The sequence below is a fragment of the Aotus nancymaae genome, unplaced genomic scaffold (genome assembly GCF_030222135.1).
Source record: "Aotus nancymaae isolate 86718 unplaced genomic scaffold, 86718_ANA_hifiasm-v0.15.2.pri h1tg000036l, whole genome shotgun sequence".
In the NCBI taxonomy this organism is placed as follows: domain Eukaryota; kingdom Metazoa; phylum Chordata; class Mammalia; order Primates; family Aotidae; genus Aotus; species Aotus nancymaae.
The window spans coordinates 36,637,457-36,649,199 of NW_026988450.1; the positions used below are offsets into that span (position 1 = coordinate 36,637,457).

At 35.3% G+C, this 11,743-nt stretch overlaps 1 long non-coding RNA gene across 2 annotated transcripts in view; it reads right to left on the reverse strand.

The window, feature by feature from the left end:
- LOC135278024 (uncharacterized) overlaps nt 1-11,395 on the reverse strand; it is a 318,342-nt gene extending 306,947 nt beyond the window's left edge. For both annotated transcript variants that reach the window (XR_010345573.1, XR_010345571.1), the window contains exon 1: nt 11,348-11,395. This is a non-coding gene — a long non-coding RNA (uncharacterized LOC135278024). The remainder of the gene's footprint in view (nt 1-11,347) is intronic.
- Nucleotides 11,396-11,743: the final 348 nt, after the last annotated feature.

An 11,743-nucleotide genomic window follows, 5' to 3' on the forward strand; every position in this document is an offset into this window, starting at 1 on the left:
CCTTTAAGCAATTTTTCATGTGTTTCTTTTTTTATAAAATTAGTCCATGGAACCTAGTTTTAAAAATGAATAACATGATTCATAATTAAGATAGTATAAATTCAACTTCATCTATACTTTCCTTAATGAGTAAAATATTTTATAGACAGCTGGAAAGATTTAACTGTACTAATGGCATATCAGTGATTATAAGAAAAACTTTAAAATAAATTTAAATTAGTTGTGAGATGCAGAAGAAAGAGACATTTTAATTCTCATCAAGTCATTCATTTTCTCTTAGTTTCTTTACACACTACCTTATGCTTTTGGAAATAAGTTCATCATGCCCAAATCTGAACACAGAAGTAGTGTTCCTGTGTCTACCCTTAACTCTCTCCTGTCTATTCTCCACAATACACAACAGTTATCTAAGACATACTTTTATTTATCACTCCCCTGATTAAAAAATCTCAGAGACCCCAGATTCCAAAGATAGCCTTCAGGGTTTGAGCTCAACTTAAGAAGTTCAACTCCTGGAAAATGTTTTATCTTTCAGTCTTAACCATATATTATTAAAAAATCCTTACCTGGCAGGCCTCATGGGGAAAAGGTACTCTCCCTACATTAGATATGGTATACAGCCAGGGCTCCACAGTTCCCAAGTAAAATTGCAGTCAAGGACTCAGGCCCTTCTGGCCCATACTGCTCTGCATATTTGCATTCCTGGCCCGTGTGTTTCATTTCTAGATGTTTTTATCAGAGGCCTTGGCAGAGGTCATCTTCAGGCACCTCTGTGTAGGCCTCCTCATGGGATAGGTAGGAAGGAGAAATCTTGAAGACATTTTTCCCCAGTGGGGCCATAACACCTCTGGCCCTTTTGTCCTGGGTTCCTTCAACAATGAGACAACTGCCATAACACCGGAGCCCCTGCCCATGTGCAGCACCGTGGGGAAGAGTGGACAGGAGGAGTCGGGACTTCCTCCAATATCCACTCTTGCTTATACCATGGCAGTAAGTCATTAAAAACTTCACCATTTATTTCCCTTTCAGCTTCAATCAGCTAATCTGAGATCTGGCAACCCAGCTCTTTCTCCTAGCTCAGCTGAGCCCTGACACTACTCAGCACGGCCTCCGGTACCACAGCTGACTCCACCCTGGACAATGGCACTTCCAGTCTTGGCATTTCCCCTCTTGTTTCTCTTTTCTCCTCATATTCTTTCCATGTTTGAATAACTCACTCAGAGGCTCATTTTCAATCTGATTTATTCTGGCAGTATCAATTGTCTCCTCCTCTGTTTTCTCCTCATGTGGATAAGTGACTGAGAAGTAATTCTTATTAAAATGATTTACATTATAAAATTATAAAAGCAACATGACCATGTTACAGCATATTTGAAAAAAAAGAAGAGAGTAAATAAATAGGCTTTAATTAACCTACCACCTTGAGGCAATTTTTATTATCATCTGGGGAAGTCATTTTTCTTATATCCACTATGTTTAAGGAGTTAAACAGGAGTTACAGCATAACTCCAACCACTTGTTCTTAGCCCCACCCCACCACCAACATGCATGCAATGAACATGTCTTACTATTGATAAAACAGTCTTCGAAACCAGTGTTTCAACCACAGAATGATTTATAGAGAACTGACATTATTTGTTAAGCTATATTGCTAATCACTTGTTGTTTTAAATATTCCCATTGTAGTTACATGAATGTACTAGCATGGGTGAGAGGTAGCAAGGGTGAGGGTACACTGTATGAGGCAAGACCAGAGCTCAGGGTACGAATTTGAAAAACCAAGAACCTCCTATACTGCCATATAATATGAATGCAAAAAGAAAAAGTGGAAACATCAAGGCATTCCAAATTATACAGCAGTATAAGGCTACTATGACGTATCTGTCATATTCTTGGGTCTGCATCTGGACTGTGAGAACTTTCAGGTATTGCTTTCTCTTTCTGGAGATTTACAGTCAGTCTTCAGGCTTTACTCCTCTATAAGAATGTATCTAATTTTGTTAAGAAAGCCCCTGAGAATTGCTTCTGAACATTGCAAAATTGACTCCCTATCAGTCTTCTTACTCACCTTTACCTGCCAATGCTGGTTTCCCACATAAGTACTCAGCTATGGCTCAGGAATAAACAATAACTGTTGTTGGTGAAACTCCCCTTACAAACTTCTCCTTGTGCTAGGACCAGAGCTACTATGGGAGAATAAGCTTGTCTCACATACCTTGTAAAGTCAAAGAACCAGAAAAATTGCTTCACTGTAAAGAATGTGACATAGTACCTGTAAAATGAAATTGTTTAAGGAGATGCAGAAAGAAACAGAAAATAGTTTAACAATAGTCCAAAATATATGTATTTCTCCCTTATTGTTTAAGTCTATCCACACTGGCATTTTTCCTGGCCTGTGAGCTTTTAACCATACTAACAGATAACTCATAATATATTACAGTAAAGGTCACCTGTCTAAGTAGGTGAAAGTTATTACATCAAAATAATGGCCAGGAGAGCATGAAAGAAGTAAACCCAAGTTACAGTGATTTAGACAGGCTATAAAAATTTCTTCTCACTGCCCCCTTGAGAAGTTCTATTAATATAGAAAGGCTATAAAATGCACTTCCTTATAGTCAATACATCTAGGAAACATTTCTACATATCTAGGAGGGTATAGATATGGTCCTACCTAAAAGCATAACAAACAACTAAACAAATGACTTCTTATCACTCCAGTCAGTCAAAATGCCATTTTTAATGTAGTAGCTGTTAATTTAGGCTCTCCTTCAAAACAAAAAACACAGTTTTGTTAAGAAACTCAACTGGTGAAGCATTATGTGAAAGTGAGGGCAATGCTTTATTCTATTCATTCCATTACTTGATAAAATATCCAGATTCTCTATTTAGGTGACTTTTTTATAGCAGTCGAGAGAATTATACAAATGTCAAGCAAAAATTGAGACTGTGTTGTGTCTATGACAAATATTCTATGGAGAAGCAGGCTTTACTGTTGCTGCATTAAATGTTAAATATTTTTCAATTTAATATGTAACCTTTTCTTTCCTATCTTCTCATTATGGTCTACTAGTTCTCCTATTTGTTATTTATAAACATGGACTTTGCTCAAATGCTCTGCGTTTCACATCTCTAACTGCTTTCACTAAACCTTTCCTAAAGCAGGGTGAGTTAGCAAGTAATTCAAAGAGGTAATCCAGATGATGGATGATTGACCTGTGTATTACAGACAAAAATGGGATTGCTTCAGCTTTCGTTTAGATTCAGTTGTTTGTCAAAGTTTTGAGGTGTTCACACTTTAACCCAAATATGATTTAAGATCTATGGAATAAAAAAGCAAATATGCACAAAGCATTCCATTGTGCAAAAAAAAAAAAAAGACAATGATATTGAGGCTAACTAGTGCACGAGACCAACTCCTCAATATAAACAAGCATCTTAAGAATTTAGAAATGAATGAAAATCAAAAGGAATGTTGATTAATTTTTCAACTCTGTAGAATATACTATGCATGCCCCTTAACCATACTCCTCAAATAGTGACGATGAACTGAGAACATAGGCCAGTGTGTGCACCAGGTGCTGGTGAGAAGCCCAGTGGGAAAAAGCAGGGGACAGAGCCTGACACCAGCTGAGCTGTATGTTTTCTGCTGGTGAGTATTACAGTGAGTTTGGTGAGGGAAATGTAAGCTTTTGCCTTTTCCATCCCCAATACCTTTTCCCTGCTTTATTTCTATTATTGACTTTATTACTGTCACTTCCCAGCATTGGGAAGTTGCTATTGCTCCTGAAGGCAAGTTAATTTAACAATGGGTGGCTCATATATTCTAGCAACAGAAGGACAGGGTTTAAATCTTACTCAAGCACTTTCTACCTGTGCAGCCTTGGGCAAGTCAATTAAGCTTTCGATTGCTTTCTTGTCTAAAAAATGAGGAAACAGTGTATACCTCATTGTTGGAATATTCAGTGTCTTAAAGTGTCCAAAATGTCTAATTTATAGTGAGCAACTGTTGGGTGTACGATAATGTTAGTTCTCCTCTCCCTGAAGGATACCAGTGCCCATTCTTCTAAAAAGGAAATGCCATTCATCTCCCTTGCAGAATCCTTTTCATTTTCTCAATCTAGTCTCCTGGGATGCCTTCTATCCTCTATGTGCAGGTCCTTTTAATTTCATGCCTGAACTATTTCAATAGTCTCTTAACTTGTCTCTGATCTCCAGGTTCTTCCCCCTCGCATCTCTCTTGTTCACTGTTGCCAGACTAATCTTTCTAAGGTGTCCTTCTGACCCTGTCATTCTGCTGCTTAGAAATATTTAAAATATTTCTAATGAATACAAGAAAAATTCACAACTGCTTGCTGACACAGCAGACCAGGAATCTGCTAAATTCTTGGTGCTTTGCATGTATTTTCTCTAATCCTTAGAACAATACCGCAGGACAGGCACCAATTTTACAAGTAGGAAATAGAGAATCAAACAGGTCTGAGGGCTAGACAAAATTCAAAAGCTAGAAGGTAAGCAAGTTTGACCTCAATCTGGTTTTGTTCCCTATCAAGTCTGTCACCTTCATCATCACACACTAACTCCCAAACAATTGTACCCTCATGTTATACTGCCGATATATCTATAATTCATGTGTTTCCTATTATTTGGTTATATGGCAGCATCCACTATTAGACTATGGGCTCTTAGCATGGAGGAATCTCAGTGTCTTTTTTTTCCTCGACATCTTTTAGCACCTACACGGAACAAACAGGACACTCAAAAAAGTATATAATAAATGAATGGATCAATTAATAAAGATCCCCTTTACCCCAAAAAAAGACATTAGGAGCAATGTAAGATGGGCTTTGAGAGCCCACTGCAACCTGAGTGCAGTGTGGGTAAACTATATTTTGATGATGGCGAAGACATTAAAAGGTGTGAGAATTGATTGTGAAAACCTAAATGAGAGATTGAGCACTCAAATCTGTGCCACATTTTCAACTGTATTTGTTTCCCTTCTTTCATAGTAACAATGTCTTATACTATAGTAGTTTAGCCTTTTTTCCTATATAAAACTGTTAAGTTATACATTTTAAAATTACATGATGAGTTTTGCTTCTCTTCATGTTATAATCTGTCCTTAATAATAATTGTGAAATTCCCTATGGACTTTATATGAACTTGTGACTGTATAGCTTAAGGATGGGTCCTAATGGCAGCTTTGCTTTAGAAAGAAATAATGTCATCTGACCATGGAAATACAAATAACTTTTTATTACCCAACCCTGTCACTCAAAGTCTAGTCCTGACCATATGGAATACAGTCCAATCCAAGGTCTAATATTTAACTTTCAGTGTTCTGGGGGGGTAGACAGATGTGGGTGTGTAGGTATGATATCAATTATCTTTCGGTAACTGAGAAATGAAGAGGGCATTAATTTCTGCATTTAGGATTTACAGGCATGTTAACAAAGAATAATTTCATAAGTCAATAAAAAACAAAGTTAAACCAAATAAATCTAATTAGTCCAGTGACTCTCAAATTTAAATAGAATAGCTAGCCCCAGGGGATTTTCAACCTACCCTCTAATAAGAAGTAAGCTTGGTTGGGCTTCAAAAATACATAATTAAACTCCCCCCCACCCAACCCCCCCCCCCCGCCCCACACACACATACACAACAGGGGATTGTCATTGAGCAATATCTTTGCAGAGGTCTATATTATTACATTGTTAAGTATATTAATTTCTCTTGCAGTAGACAATTGGCAATACATCCTCTCACTATTCTTTGCCTTTCAGCAGTACAATGCTTAGTGGAAAAAGTAAGGCAAAACTGCCCTTGGAAAACCAATAATACTAGTTAAGCAGAGAAATGTTGACATTAGCTTTAACTCAAAAGCAGTTCCCAGGCTTTGTTAACATATTTGATGATAAATAAAGCACAAAGAGAAACAAATGTAAAAAATAATCACATAGTGACAGAAATAACAATACTAGAAGTAAAAGACAGATTCAGTATTTATTGGGACTTAGTAATTCAATTTCAGTCACTGGGGTTTAGATTATTGATTATTTTCATCCATAAAGAGTAAATAACTAAAATAAAAAACACCATGAAGCAGTAACAGTTATTTATCATGATTGTAAAAATTATTTTATTTATTTTATTAGGCACTTTTCCATTCACTTTACGAGAGGTAGTATATGTCTGCATTGCTACCTAATTGGTTTCGGCTGCTAGCCATCTGACAGTTAATTATTTCTTGCCTGTGTTGTGGTCCTAGGAGAGGCTCCAATATCTACTGAAATCTAGTTTGAAGCAACTCTATCATGTAGTAGGAGGGAGAATGAAATCTTTATGCCTCCTTTATGCAAGAAATATGATTGATTTCCCTATAGACATAGTAAAATTTATCTTTTCATTTAAGATATTTCCATTTTAACCCTATAGAAAGATAATAATTAAAAATTATTTATAAACTGCACATCTTTTAAATGCATCAATTAAAAATATTTTACTGTTACTGGTCTTAAAACTCATATTTTATGGGGGAATAATTTGTCTAATTCTTATTACCTACTCTCAGTACAATTCTCTGTATGTATATGTTTCAGCAAGGAAAACATTTCTAAATATACCTAACTAAAGTCACCAATTAAAAAGAAATAAGGAAAATTATTAACAGACATCCTGGGAAAACACTAATAGCACAGCTATTTTATTAAGGTAACTATACATACATATAACTCTTTATCAAATTCAGACACTCGAGAGCAAAAGGAGATACTAGTAGTATTAAACTACATGAAAATTGCTGTATTTATAGACTAAATTGATTTAATGCTGTTGATGTCACATAGTCAACCTATATTTACTAGGGCACAAAGGGAGAAAATAAAGAACACCCCGAGCAAATTAGGATATGTACATACCTTACTTTTCCTTCTAGAACTGTTTTAATTCATGAAGCATGGTATGGCTTCTTTAAGGTACCAATCATATGAGGCTTGGTGTTGTGAATGAACTGCCCACTCTGTGCCCATATGAGAGATGTCTATTCCATATTCAGCACTTCTCCATGTTTACTTTTCATTTATAAATGGTGAACTTATCCACACTTCCTGTCATATTTTTATGTGGAATCAGTTCCAGCTTAAAGCAAATACACTTTCTTTGCTTGTGGCCTGTATCTGCCTTTCCACACCTATTTCTTCTTTTAATGTTTCTCTTCCTTCTGCCTATACCCTCCCACAGTATGCTATGCCTGGCTCAGCCTTCAACTATTCTCTATTAAAATATACATGTTCAGAAGTGGAATTGCTGGATGATACTGTCATTCTATTTTAGCTATCTAGGAAACCTCCTTCCTGTTTTCTTTTTTAAATAATGGCTGTATTAATTTACATCCCCACCAAGAGTGTGCAAGTGTTCCCTTTTCTCCACACCCTCGCCAACAGTTGTGATCTTTCATCTTTTTTATAGTAACCATTCTAATAATTTAGAGGTGATATCTCATTGTGGTTTTAACTTGTAATTCCATAAGAGATGTTGGCCTTTTGTATATCTTCTTTGAAATCAGTATGTGGAAGAGATATCTGCACTCCCATGTTTATTATAACATATTCACAATAGCCAAGATTTGGGAACAAACTTAAGTGCCCAAGAGATGAGTGAATTTTTAAAAATGTGTTTTATATATACACAATGGAATACTACTTAGCCTTTCGAAAGAATAAAATTCTCTAATTTCTGACAATATGGATGAATCTGGAGGATGTTATGGTAAGTAAAATAAACCAGAAAGAGAAACACAAATATCACATAATCTCACTTATATGTGGATTCTAAAAATTTGAACTCATAAAAGTAGAGAGTAGAATGGTGGTTGTGAAGGGTGAGCAGGGTAAGGGAAATGCCGATCAGAGGGTATAAAGTTTCAGTTAGAGATCAGGAATGCATGCTGGTGATCAACTGCACAGCACAATGACTATAGTTAATTATAATATATTGTATATTTCAAAATTGCTAAAAGGGTGTATTTTAAATGTTTTCACTACAAATAAATGGTAAATATGTGAGGTGATTAATATACTAACTAGCATAATTTACATAGTCCATAATGTATACTGTATTACAGTATTACATTGTACCTCATAAATATATACAATTATTACTTATCAATAAAAATAAAATTAAATATATATATATATGTCTACTTGCTTCAAGGACAGGCTAAGTGATTAGCCCTATGTCTTCTACTAAACTAATTTGTATAATAATATTAATGAATAATTCAAACCTAATTTGTTGCTTTACTTTGATGAAAAATTTGCATATTAACAAAACTCTTTAGTAGTCTGTAGCAAAGAAGTGATAAGTCCAATAATGTTAAACATGTTGATTGGCCAGGTGGTGATGTATCTTAAAGTGAAAGCATTTTCTTCACTATCTTCAAATAAAATCTTATAGATACTTGACAAACAATAGTCAAATAATGTCAGGCTTACAATTATTACTTTATACTATTAACAACATAGTACACAGGGCTGGGCACTGTAGCTCATACCTAAAATCCCAGCACTTTGAAAAGCTGAAGCGGGCAGATCAGGAGCTCAGGAGTTTGAGACCAGCCTGGCCAATATGATGAAACTCCGTCTCTATTAAAAATACAAAAATTAGCCAGGCATGGTGGTACATGCCTGTATCCCAGCTACTCAGGAGGGTGAGGCAGAAGAATCATTCGAACTTGGGAGGCAGAGGCTACAGTGAGCCGAGATCACGCCAGTGCACTTTAGCCCAGGTGACAGAACAAGACTCCATCTCAAAAAAATAAATAAATAAATAAAAAACACATAATACACAGATTGGTTATCATCCATGCAACTTAATGATAGAGAGATTCTAAATATTCATATCACATTCAGGGTGGTTAGTTAATACCCCATTAGAAATACAACTACTTATAATAATTTCATGTGTTGAGTGACTAATTATATTTCTCTTTCCACATCTTAATATGGATGATTTCTAAATCTTATAAATGATTCCCAAGCAGGACTACTTGAAAATGTGAGCCAGAAAACCTCAGTTTCTACAGTATCACATAAAATGATATATTAATTTGGTAGGGCTCCCCTAATAAAGATAACAAAGTACCACAGACAAGGTGGCTTGCACAATAGAAATTTACTGTCTTAAAATTCTGGAGGGTAGATGTCAGAAATCAAGGAATTGGCAGGGTAGGTTTCTTCGGAGCCTCTCTCCTTGACTTGCAAATGGCCACCTTCCTACTGTGTCTTTACATGGTCTTCCCTCTGCACGTGTCCCTGTCCTAATTTTTTCTTCTTATAAGGAACACCAGCCATATTGGATTTGGGCTCACCTCCATGACCTTATTTTAACTTAACTACCTCTTTAAAGACTCTATGTCCAAACACAGACATTCTGAAGTATGGGATATAACAGGTGGTATAGGTTCATTGAAAAGGTACTATCCTAACTACTGGCAAAGGGTAAGTAGCATAGTATCTTTGGTAGGAGGTAAGGTAGTACCTTTCCAGTGAAAAACATGATTTGGTTTGAAAATCTATCAGATGTTATTCCTAAACCTAGTTTACAGAAACAGACAAACCCTCTTTGCAATATTAACAGACATGATTACTTAAAGGCAGAAAGCACCACCAGCCACTTCTCTGTGATTGCAACTAGACAATGTAATTAAGTCATTTTAAAATCTGCTTTGATACGTAGCCTCAGAAGCTGTTTTTCTGTGAAAAAATTATTCCAATAAACACAGAGATATTCTACATATCCAATGCATTTTCCAATTAATACTTAACTCAGGTCAAGAGATATAAAATGATAGAGTACTGGATTTCAATGCTATCTCCAGGCAATGTTAGCTATAAGCTCGACCTATAGATGACCTAATTTTTAATTTCCTTATCAATAATTGTTTATACTTGAAAAAATTGTTTATAGGAGTTCAAGACCAGCTTGAACAACATAGCAAGACCTCACCTCATAAACATTAAAATAATAAACAAAATTTTTAAAAAGTTGTTTTGAGAATGGAACTAATGAACTAACAGTAGCAGATAGTCAAACAATGTTTGTCCCCTTCTCTTCTTTTTTACATTTAATTTGGGCAATATTCAATTGATCCTTCATACTGAAAATCAAAACAGGGTCAAGGTACCTCTTTAAAACAAGGCCTTGAAAGAATAAAGATGCCCACTTATTGATAACATAGGCCTTGAAATAATCTGGCTCAGCATATACCAGATTACTATCCTGCAATGTGGAGAATACAAATGTACTTTATTGTGTCTTCTCTGAAATACAGAATTCATTGTCTGTCTGTATGTTTAAAATCTTAGGGGGAAATTCCCAAGGTCAAGACAGGACACACTTTCATACAGATCACCAATAGGGAAATTAAGTACAATGGGATTATAATTTCACAAGATCCCCTAGAAACCACAAATAAAGGCAATGCTCACAGAATCATATAAATTCTCCTAGAAGTAGTGTGACCAATACATAAGAAAATGATGTTTCTGTTTATTAGTGAATGAACAAGTGAGCCAGCATGGAGCTGTCCCTGTTGTGCTATATGCTTAACACATTCAGTTTCTGAGAAGCTGAGGAAAAGTCCCTAAAATGAAGAGGTTAGTGCTCACATCTACCTCTGAGGGTTGATATGAAATTTCATCCCAAGTAAATGTAGCAGGAAGCCCTCTAACTTCATCTCTGCTTTTTGCTTTTACTCTGGACGATCTACCCTGTAATTGCTACAAGGTGGTAAGAGGATGTTAGCCAGAAATGAAAATGCAATTTGAGTTAGAATCTAAAATCTGAGTATGTGACATTGTCAAGAAAAAACATTTCCAAGGCAAAGATCATGGTTTGCTTACATTTCAATTTATTCATTATTATCTCATACAGTAATTTTTACTTATAAACATTTGAGATATGCCTATTACAGTTACTTAATGTTTCAAATTACACATAATATGGCCTGAGCTATATCTAAATAATTCACTGTAATAAGTTATCTATTTGCACAATGCTGTACAATAGTTTCATGTAAGTCTTCTTTTTTATTCTTTTTTTTGTTTCAGTAAAGAACGGCTTATTTAAAAAGCACATGAGGATTTTGAAACAAAGAAATTTTTTGAGACAAAAAAGTGCAACTTATTTCAACATAGCAAACAGAATTTCTAAAAGTTGATACAATCATTCATCCCTTTTAAGTGTGGTTTCAAAACAAGCTTTTGGCCTTTGGTCCCCACAAAACCAAACAAATATAATTCAAGCTTATTTTAACATAATATTTTTAAATCTAGAAAAATATTTAACTTACTTGTGTGAATGTTCCTGAAGCACAGAGGACAGTCCTTTTCTTTCTGAATTCCTAGATTATAGCAGGGCTATCTGTAATATGGAGAATGTTCAATGTTTGTTAATTTTTCTCCAAGGCTGTGTTAAAAAATAAATTTTAAGATCATTCATTTAGATTTCCCTTTTAATTTACATAGTCTGATATACACAGTAAAAAAACATTAATAATTTCTGGTTTGGTTTATTTAAAACATATTTTGGAGATGGGGGGGTCTCACTATGTTACCCAGCTGGATTCAAACTCCTGGGCTCAAGCAATCCTCCCACTTCAGCCTCTCAAGTAACTGGTACTACAAGTGCAAGCCAAAATACCTCACCTAATAATTGTTGATCTTTAAACCATCTCCCAAAGCAGAAA